Source organism: Mixophyes fleayi, chromosome 2 (genome assembly GCF_038048845.1).
Source record: "Mixophyes fleayi isolate aMixFle1 chromosome 2, aMixFle1.hap1, whole genome shotgun sequence".
Lineage (NCBI taxonomy): Eukaryota > Metazoa > Chordata > Amphibia > Anura > Limnodynastidae > Mixophyes > Mixophyes fleayi.
In genome coordinates this window covers 73,778,266-73,789,621 of record NC_134403.1, presented here as the reverse complement: position 1 = coordinate 73,789,621, position 11,356 = coordinate 73,778,266, and positions in this window count along the sequence as shown.

Here is an 11,356-nt window from a genome sequence, read left to right as displayed (position 1 = left end):
TGGTCACCATATCCCAATCCAATAGAACAACTGCAGGATCAGAAGGTAAACGCTATTTGGGGTAGTGATCCACCAGTAACTATTTTATAATAATCATGGGACATATTGGTATTGACTTGTGCCAGCCTCCATGGGCCGCATATTTTGAGCATGCCCCAACAAATTTAGGCTGTTTTGAGGGCAAATGGGGGGGGGAAACTAACTATTAGCAAAATATCTAACCAAATAAAGTGGATGGTCAGTGTAGCATTTTTTCAAATAAAGGTAATAGACTTTTAATATGTAATGACTGTCTATTACCTGCAGAATACAAACATACAGGAAGTTTGTTGTCATTTTTTCACTTACAGATGTATATGTATGGGGCTCATGTAGAGTTGGACATACATAGGTACATATTATTTGCATCAAATACACATTTTAATACTGTGCATGTGCAACAAATAAATGAACGCTATGTCTATTAGCAGACTTTATTGCATCTTACACTAATGACTCCTTACAACCGGAAAGACAGGAGACAAGGGAGGGCAAAATAGGCTGAATATAGCAATGGTGTTTTCACATAGTAGGGACCTAGGTAGACCTGGATACAGAACGTATATATACCTGTCAAATAGTGTATCTTTTGCAGATGCTGGAGTGCTGGTGCAACAAGACGCAATGATGATGATGATGATGATGATCAAATGTCCTGAATTTTATTTTAACATACTTTTTCAAATTTAAAATACACCTACATAATACAGTTTAACCCCTGGAGCCAGAAAAAAAAGAATAGATGGTAAGAATTACATTTAAAAAGGGATAAAAATGACTTTTATTGTGCAGTTGGTCAATATTGCAGAATAAGAACATTACCAGGGACAAATCTTGAAAACCTGGGACTGTGCCTAGAAAGTAGGCACAACAGTTTCAATAAAAGGTTTATGGTATGTAGAAATGGAGCCCAAGGCATAAATAGTTGTATTATACACAGCATACACACACTTATTAACGAAAATTAAGTTAAAACACTTTTTGTAGATAAAGTTAATTTCTCAGACTACCATTGTAAATATGCACTAGCTCTTTTTAACAGTGCAATGATTTATCAGAGAAAAATAACATAATTTTCTTCCCTTTCAAATACTGTATTATTTGGTCAATGGTGCCATCTGGTGGTACTTCTAGGCCACAACAAGCATTTTTATAAAGGCAAAAGAAAGAAGTGGAAAATGCTTCAAGTAGATTTCTAAGGCTTATCTGTAAAACAGCAAAACTTTTGCCCAATTTTGTGATATCATGTGGCTATATTTGTGCTGTCACATCTGTGCACAGTCACGCATGGCTTAGCTTATCATGGCTGGAGGTGCTTGTGATGGGAGAAGCTGGGCAGATCGGGAGATTCCTTGATGAATGTGGGCTTGGTGTAGTAAAGCACTTTTCTACACACACATCACAATTTGTTTTCATGTCGTTGGACAACATATGAAAATGATCTTCATAAGGTCAAGTTTGTGCATTTAATGATGTTTTGCAATTCTAGCAGAAGGACACTTCCTGATTTTAACACATCCTTGTATGTGTATTTTATATATGTATCTTCACTTTATATGGGAATGCATTTATGGGTGCACTGTTTTGCACAAACAAATTGGAGGTAATTTTCCAAGCACACAGCAGCTTTGCAGCATAAATGCAGCTTTGGACACTTAGATTTCTGATGTTTGACGCAAGAGTTGGGGGAGCAGTACTGAGCACAGGCAGAGGGAAGGAGCTGGACAGAGTATAAGCGTTCCTAGAGATTTATGGAGTGGACACATCATTTTATGGAGCAGCGCAGTAATGAGATTTTGCACACCATGATTATTGTAATCTGATAAATTGGTGCCATGTCCATTCCCCCTCTGCAAGAGGACTTGGATTCTGCATCAGCTCTGAGCTGAGATTGGATCTTGTGCTGTTCTTTGAATTAGACACTGTTGCAGTGGACTGCGCACTGTGTAAAAAAAATTAACAATGGACGGTGTTCCCCTCTACAAATTTACAACAGACACCTTTCTAGACAGCTTGGGCTGCTTGCCACTATATCAGGGAGACCATAAGCTTGGGGTCCCTCTAGTAAAAACCAGCCCCAGGCTAGTCATAAAAGTTCTAGTGCCCTCACATAAGCAACCAAACTTGCCAACCCCCTTAGGCTATGAAGGGCAGGGTAATTAACAAGTTTGGGGCCCTTAGAGGGATAACTTTGACCCAGTATAATGGACAGGGGGCCATAAGATCCTTGCCCAATATGTCAAAAAAGTAAAAAAAAAATAGACAATTTTAAATTAAAGTTTAACTGAATAAATAAAAGACCTTCACCATTGCAATTTATAAACAATCTTATTTTCTTCTTTTTCTTGATCTTTCGTCATCCAAGTGGGAAAAAAGACCCATCCACACACTACGAATGAGCAATGCAAAATGATCAAAGCTGGAAAGTGCATTTTGCATACAAACTTGACATATGTAATGAAAACAGCCCTGGGGGTATATTTACTAAAGTGCGGGTTTGAAAAAGTGGAGATGTTGTCTATACGAACTAATCAGATTCTAGCTGTCATTTTGTAGAATGTACTAAATAAATGATAACTAGGGGCCTGATTCATTAAGGATCTTAACTTGAGAAACTTCTTATTTCAGTCTCCTGGACAAAACCATGTTACAATGCAAGGGGTGCAAATTAGGATTTTGTTTTGCACATAAATTAAATACTGACTGTTTTTTTCATGTAGCACACAAATACTTGGTAGCTTATTTGTGCACTGAAATTTAAAGTTGATATTTGTGTGCTACATGAAAAAACAGTCAGTATTTAACTTATGTGCAAAACAAAATACTAATTTGCACCCCTTGCATTGTAACATGGTTTTGTCCAGCAGACTGAAATAAGAAGTTTCACAAGTTAAGATCCTTAATGAATCAGGCCCTAGAATCTGATAGGTTGCTATAGGCAGCATCTTCACTTTTTCAAACCCACACTTTAGTAAATATACCTGATGTCCCCTCATTCTTGTAGTTTATTTAAGTCATGAATAAGACTAAACTAAGCAGTGTTTTAGTAGAAATATGGAAACATTTGTTTGAAAACAGTGGTTATAAAGGAGTTGGATCATAATGTGACAGTTACACTTTTACACAACGCACATTCTAAAGATTTATTCAGTCTGTGAGACACACTTTTAGTTTGCAGAGAAAGGAAAGAAAATAGTCAAATTCAGTGAATAAAATGAAAATATCGGGAGAAAGGATACAGAGAAAAGCATGGAGGAATTGGGGCAGTACCAATAGCAATGCCCTTTCCCCCCAGGGGTTTAGGTGATCCCCCACAATGGATATTTGTAACTCTTAGCCCTCCATTTCTGATAATATCTCATTGAGACTATTTCTATACTCACAATTAATTACAAAGATCTAGACACTCATGCTAATATGTGCAACACTCGGGTGGCCTTGTACTACTGATCTCCACTTATGCAGGGGCAATTTATTAAACAACTGGTGTGTAGACTTTCAGTATTTAATCCAAACATTAATCATTTATGATGGCAATAACAGCAGAGATGCTGTGAAAAACCCTCTATGGTGATGATGACACACACGTATTTGTGTGCAAGTGTGTCTTGATTTGTGCTGAAGAACAGCACCGTCTTATGGAAGGGGTTTTACAGAGTATAGGCATTAATTGCTAAGTGAAGACTAGGGGCCTCCTTTAGAGTTGGACGCAAAGTCCATTTTAGGTGCATCGACCAGACAACGACTATCACGCAAGTGCAGCAAGCACCATATCTGCATCTTTTATGCAATTTACACTTGTGACAGCTCGCGGTTTACTACGAGGGAAAGGGCGGAATGCGGAATTGTGAAGGCGTGAACCTGTATAATATAGACCCAGGGGGTGTAACCCCGTAAGTAAATCCTGGACGCAGTAAGGCGCAGACGCAACACACGTCAAAAAAGGGCTAAAACTGTGCGGCAGGAATTAGGTGGCGCAAGTAGTTAGCTAGCTGCTGTGGGATGCATCTGGGGTTGCATGCCACTCGTAATACCCTACCAAGCTGCAGCACACTCCCACTCCTACACGTCTTAGACGCACATTGCGTCTGACTCTAAATGAGGCCCTAGGTGTACAGGTGCATTTATAGAGATATTCATTGCTTCACACAGGGCACACTGACAATTTCACTATGCAAAAACACTTGAATTTAGCACGTGTAACTGTTGGCAGGCATGAGATCACATATCCTGCATCTTTCAGTTGCACTTAGGCAGAGAGAAGAAAAAAATGAACTAATCAGGCTCTTCAAAAAATATAAATATCACAAATAAGCAGCTATTTCAAGAGAGATTTCCAACTTCCATTCAAGACAGAATCCTCCCAACTTATCCTCAGAGCCAGTGTGGAGCATCTTAAGTGGTTTATTGAGGAAAGTCTATTATATCTGCTCTCCTCTGACAAGCCACGGGGCTATTCATATTGATTAGGGAACACCCCATGTACCAGGTCCCACAAACTTTTGTTATCCAGCACATGTCTTATGTATGTCTGAGTCTGTCAATTAATTAGTTATGCCAGCAGTCACAAAGATTGAATGAATACAAAATCACAGGAGGGTAGAGAGCACAATGCCTAAAGCGGAGTGAGCTGATCGGCAAGACCAGAGGGGAGGAGAACTCATGCAGGGGGACCCAGGTGAGGTGGAAGTGGGTCTGAGGAGCTCATAGGCTAGGCAGACATTTGCAAGGGCAAGTACATAGATACATAGACGGTGGCTAAGTGGTTAGCACTTCTGCCTCACAGCACTGGGGTCATGAGTTCAGTTCCCGACCATGGCCTTATCTGTGAGGAGTTTGTATGTTCTCCACTTGTTTGCGTGGGTGTCCTCCAGGTACTCCTCCCACACTCCAAAAACATACTAGTAGGTTAATTGACTGCTATCAAATTGAGCCTAGTCTCTCTCTCTTTCTCTCTATCTGTGTGTGTGTTAGAGAATTTAGACTGTAAGCTCCAATGGGGCAGGGACTGATGTGAGTGAGTTCTCTGTACAGCACTGCGGAATTAGTGGCGCTATATAAATAACTGTTGATGATGATGATGATAGAGAGAATGGACAGTTATCAATTGGAGGTTCAAACATGTAGCAGAACCAACCCTTATCCTTGTTCATATGATTGAAAGCTTTGTTAAAAAGTTATTCCAGAGAAAAATGGAATGACATCAAAGCCTTTGCCTCCTATTTTAAGGGGAAATTAAACTCCATCCATCACAAGATCTTGTCCTTACAGCTCTCTCCTTCACCCACCCCCAGCTCCAAACCCCCTGCCACCCTATACACCTACCCTCCTGTCACAATCTCTGAGCTCCTCTCCATGTCTTCCCCCTCAGCCTGTCTCCTTGACCCTGTTCCCTCCCACCTCCTCCATTCTTTCTCCAATGCTTGCCAAATCCTAGCCAATCTCCTCAACCTGTCGCTCTCTACTGACATTTCCCTTTAGCTTTCAAACACACTCCCATTGTTAAAAAACCACCTCTTTACCCTGCCTCTCACTTCAGCTATCACCTCTTACTCCCCTTCCTTTCTAAACTTCTTTTTGGCCAGTCTACAACCATTTAACGTACTCCTTTACCCTTTAGAATGGGTCTTCCGTCCTCTCCACTCCACTGAAAGAGCCCCCACGAAGGTGACAAATGATCAACTCTTGGCTAAGTTAAAGGGCCACTTGTCCTTGCTTCTACTTTTTGAACTCTCTGGCGCTATCAGCACTGTTGACCAACATCTCCTTTTCAACACCCTTCATTCCCTTGGTCTTTGATTCACCGTCATTTCCTAGCTGACCCCTACCTCTTTTATCACACCTTCAGTATCTCTTCCTCTTGTACCCACTCATCTCCTCTTCCTCTATCTGTTGGGGTCCCACAAGGCTCTGTCCTTACATTTTGTCTCTTGGTCATCACATTCACTACTTCAGCCTTCAGTTTCACCTCTATGCAGATGACACTCTAATATACCTTTCCTTCTCCCCTGATCTTTTTCCTTCTTTCCTCTCCCATGTGTCTGACTACCTCTCTGCCATCTCCTCTTGGATGGCTGAATGGTACATCAAACTCAACATAACCAAAACTGAGATGGTTTCCACTGTCCAATGTCACATGCCCTCTTTCTGTTTCTCTCACAGTTGATAACATAACCGTCTCCCCTGTTCCCCATGGATGCTTTCTAAGAGTCATAATTGTCTCCACCCTCAAACACCTTCCTCACGTCCAATACCTTGTGCAGTTCTGTAACCTCGTCCTTTGCAACATTGCCAAGATTCACGGTTTCCCTCAATTTCGCCAAGACCCTCGCCCATGCTCTTATTATCTGCTGCATTGGTCTACTCCTCTCTGGCCTGCTTGTCACACTCTGCCATCTGTCCTGAATGTGTTATCATGGTTAAACTTCCTTTCCTGCCATTCCTCTTCTGCTGTGCCTCTCTGCAAGGCCCCCCACTCGCTCCCCATTCAAAGTTGCAAATCTACACTAAACAATAACATTTGCTTTTATTGTTAACTACCACTGGGCAGATAGAAGCTTAAAGCTAACCTTTATAAAGAACACTCATGTTGTGCTGTTCTAGTTGCACAGCAGTGCACAAGCTGGGGTATATTGTTCATTACTTAACAATATTTTTTAGTGTGACCTGTTTGATAAAAGAGATTGTTGATGAGTGATGTCAATGATGTAATCATGTTCAAAATCTTCAATGCAATGTAAACAGTGATATCAATAATGATGTAATTTATTAAATGATATTATGGAATATGTTATCAGAATATCCTTGTGAGTTGAACCAGATAATAGCATGCTGAATCTTAACTGTCCAATTTCCTGTCTTTTATTTAACTTTGGATAGAACCTTAACTGTACTTTCAAAAAAATTTATTTTATAAATATATATTAAACTTATTGGCAGCAGAGGGGACATGATGAGTGTCAGACACTATTTTGGCCACTGTAGTACTAGAATTTTTTTTTTACCATATTTATCTTACCTTATTTTCATTTACATACAGAAGCGCAATTTCCTCTTACCCCGCATTTAAGTTGTCTTGTTTTCACTGTTTGGGCAAAGTACTTTGGAAATCAAAACAAAGATATCAGACTGTGCCAGTTTCTCTAGGCTTCTATACACACATGGAAGCACAATCACTACAAGCCAGAGCTGTGGAGCCTATATGGGCTTAGACCTGCTGATGTGCTTTCAAGCATTTTTGTATTGATGACAGCCAACCCTTCAGTCACTTGTTGATGCCCTGCTAGTGCTCTAAGCATATTTCATCGGCATTGGACTAATTTTCTATAAATCATTATTGGATGTTCTTTTTAAATACGTAAAGGCATATCTACTATATAAATGCCTAGTGGCGTGTGTGGGGAAAAAACAACCAAGCTGCAGCGCCACCTGCTGGGCAGAGTTATACACTGACCTATATATTTCTTGAAGGAGAAGTGACAGTTGGGAGTGGTTGGTGGTTGCCGGGGGTGACAGTGGGGAGTTTTTAACACCTTAAGTAGCTTGATGAAGGATGTGGCGATGAAGATGAAGGATGAGGTGATGGAGAAAAATGATGAGGTGGTGACATGTGGACAAAACCACGTTAAAAAAGGGCGCTTGCGTCGGGAAGTAACGCTCTTCCCCTGGGGAGGCCTGGGCTAGGCCCAAATGCATGACAAGAACCTTTTTAACACCTTAAGTAGCTTGATTTGACTAGAATGCATGAGTATCATGCACGGGTTAACTTGTAGTATATATATTGATATACTGTGTATGAATAACTCCTGATTAGAAAACAGGTGTAGCCAAAGTTCTCACTGAATATACTAATCTTAAAATGTCCTCCAATACAGCAATTCATTTTTAGAGGTTTTCTATTCTATGTCTCATCAACAAACATAAGACAAACAGGGTAGTGTGGAACATGGCAAAATGTATTAACTGAATTAATTTACTCTTGTGCTCTTTATTGTACATATTTGTACAGCAACTGGAATTTGAGGTTAGCCAATTGAACCTAAGAGACCACAGCAGATGTTGATTAGATGAGTGGTGTTTTTGACTGGAGCATCCACAGTCTTATACCAAGATGGGTAATGTGCCCCATTAAGCTTGGCCCTACTAATTGTTTAGAAGAATTGACATTGCTGCTGATGCTCTTATTATCTAGGCTACACATACAAATGTATGTTGAGTGGAGACTGAAAGCTATAGAACACTTGTCTCTTTTTTTACACTTTATTACTGGTCTACCATATGGTAAACTCCTTGTTACTGGCTTGGAGATCAAATCAGGTTTAACTGGTTATAATCTGATAAGTTTATGTAGCCACAAAAGAACATACAGCACATGACATACAGGTGTCAGACGCCGTCCCTGAGCTATGTCTGCCGCACAGAGACGGACGTCTGCTTCTGTTGCCGAGCGCTCGGTTGCCAGGCAACCGGGCGTACTTCCGGGTCGGCGGTCACGCGTTCCGTTGCTACGCTTCCCAGTAATTCCGGCGGTGGTGTTTAGCGTCACCACCGCCAATGATTGGACTACAGGTGTATAAAAGCCTTACTCTGGCACATGGTGAGTGCCAGAGTATTAGGTCCCATCCTAGCTCCAGCGTTCCTGTGTATCGTTCTCCAGCGCTTCCTGTGTATTACCCGGCTTGTTACTGACTACTCCTGTTCTGTGCTCCCTGTGATCTTGACCTCGGCTTGATTGATTACTTCCTCCTGTGCTTCTGACCCCGACCCGGCTACCCTCACTACGGCTTTGGATTTCCCCTGTGGCATCTCCTGATTTCTCGGTTTGGACCCGGCCTGCACGACACCGCTTTCATCTACTGCTTCACTGGTTACTCCCTCTGAGGACCGCGCGCGACCTGCGTGTCTCCCGCAGCTAAGACCACACTTCCTTGCGGGGGTCCCTGGTGAAGACCAGGAACACGTTAGACTCCGCGCCTCTTTGGTGAGTAGTGCAAAAACCAGTAAGCAAATACCCTAGTCTGTGACAACAGGGCCATGACCCTTCTGACTACCTATGACCTGAAGTGTGGAACAAGGAGACAAGAGGCGGCCACATATATGCAATGTACTGTAAGGGTGTGCCGAGGTAGAGGGCACGCACATCCATCCAATTCAAGCTCCTGGCATCTCTTAGGTACAAGGTTTTTGCCATATCACTTACACCAGCTATAGGGCAGATGTAAGTGCTGACTGCTAGTGATGAATGAAAGGTATGCATACCAGAACAAGTGTTTGCAAGTAAGAGAAATTATAAAAATGCATTTTATGTACAGTAAGCATTAAGAAAAGCCTGAATTATGTATTTCACGTAAAACAATTTTTTTTTTTTAGAAAAATTGTTTTTAATATATTTTTATTAATGATTATACTATTAAGAGCTGTTAATTTATTGAATAGATTTTATTATTCACGTGTTCTGATGGGTCTTTATATTGCACGTATGCAGTGTGTTCTGTCGGTCTGCATGCGGCAAGTTAAGTATAGCCAGAGTGTACTTATATATAATACTTATATATAATTACATATTCAAATGGAAAAGTGCCCTGTGAACCGCTTGTACTTGAATACCGGCGGACATGCGTGCAATTGACGTCTGTTTTTTTAAAATGCAAATTGCGTCACATTGCGTTCCAAAATGAATCAGGCCCACAATATATGAAAAAAGATGTTGGTGAATTGTTCTGCGCAGTAAGCTTTACTATAGAGTAAATGTCTGAGAATAATGCAGTCTTTGACTTCGCAGATCTCTGTCAACCAGAAAGAACAATAAAAAGTAACAGATGAAGGAAGTGTGCAAGGTTAAGCACATATGGGCCTCATAAGGTCATGTTATGATGTCTAACAGACAGACTTATGTTGATAAAGTTAACAAATGAAATGGTTTTCTAGTAGAAACAACCTTTCCGCTTCTCCTGGGATGGTTTTCTGTAGTTAACTGAGTAATTGAAGTGACTCATAGTATCCTCTTTACAACTTATGTCCCATGTGGACATAATATTTCACAGACACTGACTAAAACCATCTTCCTTTCCCTATATAATGTGATGAAGTGTAGCTCGAGACTGGACGTTTAAAACAGCCACTCATATTTTACTAGTGTGTTTGTATTTTTGGTTACTTCACATATTAACAATAATGTCTTCAGCAGTTTGCTGTGTGCTGCATTTATTAACGGTTCCTATGTTAAGGTTGAACATATTCTGAACAATGAATCCAGGGACACAAAATCAGTATTTAGTATTATTTAAGTATTAGTGTTTAGCTCTTTTTAAGCCACACTGATAAAAAAAAAAGAAGAAGATAAAAACGATACCATAAAATGAAATGTTTAAATTAATCTGTTAAATTAGTTTGGCGTCCGAAGCTCACAGACAAAATTAGCATACTACTACTACAAAGATCATATTTGTAGTGTGCATGTCTCACTGTACAATTAAAAAGTTAATATACTCGAATGTAATGTTTGGCACGTAAAACTTAAGTTATTGTAGCATATAAGTGTATACTTGGCATGTGCATATTGCAGAGAGAGAGATGAGCGAACCTGTGGTTACATTTTTGCAGAGAAAAACACTGTTTTGCAGAGGCATAAAGTACTCAGGGGCGCACGCAGGGGGGGTTTCTGGGTCTCCAGAAACCCCTCCCCTCCGCTAACGAAGTGCCACTACATAGCACCACTGTACTATATAGCAGGCGCGGTGTTGTCAAAGAGGCGTCCGTGGCGGTGCTGTATTGTATACAGCACCGCCGCGGATGCTTCTTTGACAGCGCCGCGGCTACTGTATAGTACAGTGCTGCCGAAACGAAGCTGCTGCGCTGTCAAAGAAGCGTCCGCGGACGCTTCTTTGACAGCGCCGTGGCTGCTGTATAGTACAGTGCTACCGAAACGGAGCTGCTGCGCATGCATTTTTTTGGGTGGGGTGGAAACCCCCTCTTAAAAATCCTGTGTGCGTCCTTGGTACTGATGATACAGGGACTGATTCATGTTCAGCCATACGTCCATTTGCACAGCGTATCTTACGAGAACTAACTGCGCGCATGCCCAGAAATGGACCTTACGCCGGTTAACGCAATTGCATGCAATCTATGTCCGAACGCAAATGACACTTGCAACCTACTATGGGGGAGGGAAACGGTGGACTAACGGAGGCCATGTGCAGTAAGAGCGTTCCAATGCAGACATGGCCGATTCAAGTCCAGTGTTTGTCATAAGTATGCTTCGTCTACTTAAAAGTAGCGGCCAACCAGCGGGACAAATACATTTGTACTCAAGGTAAAT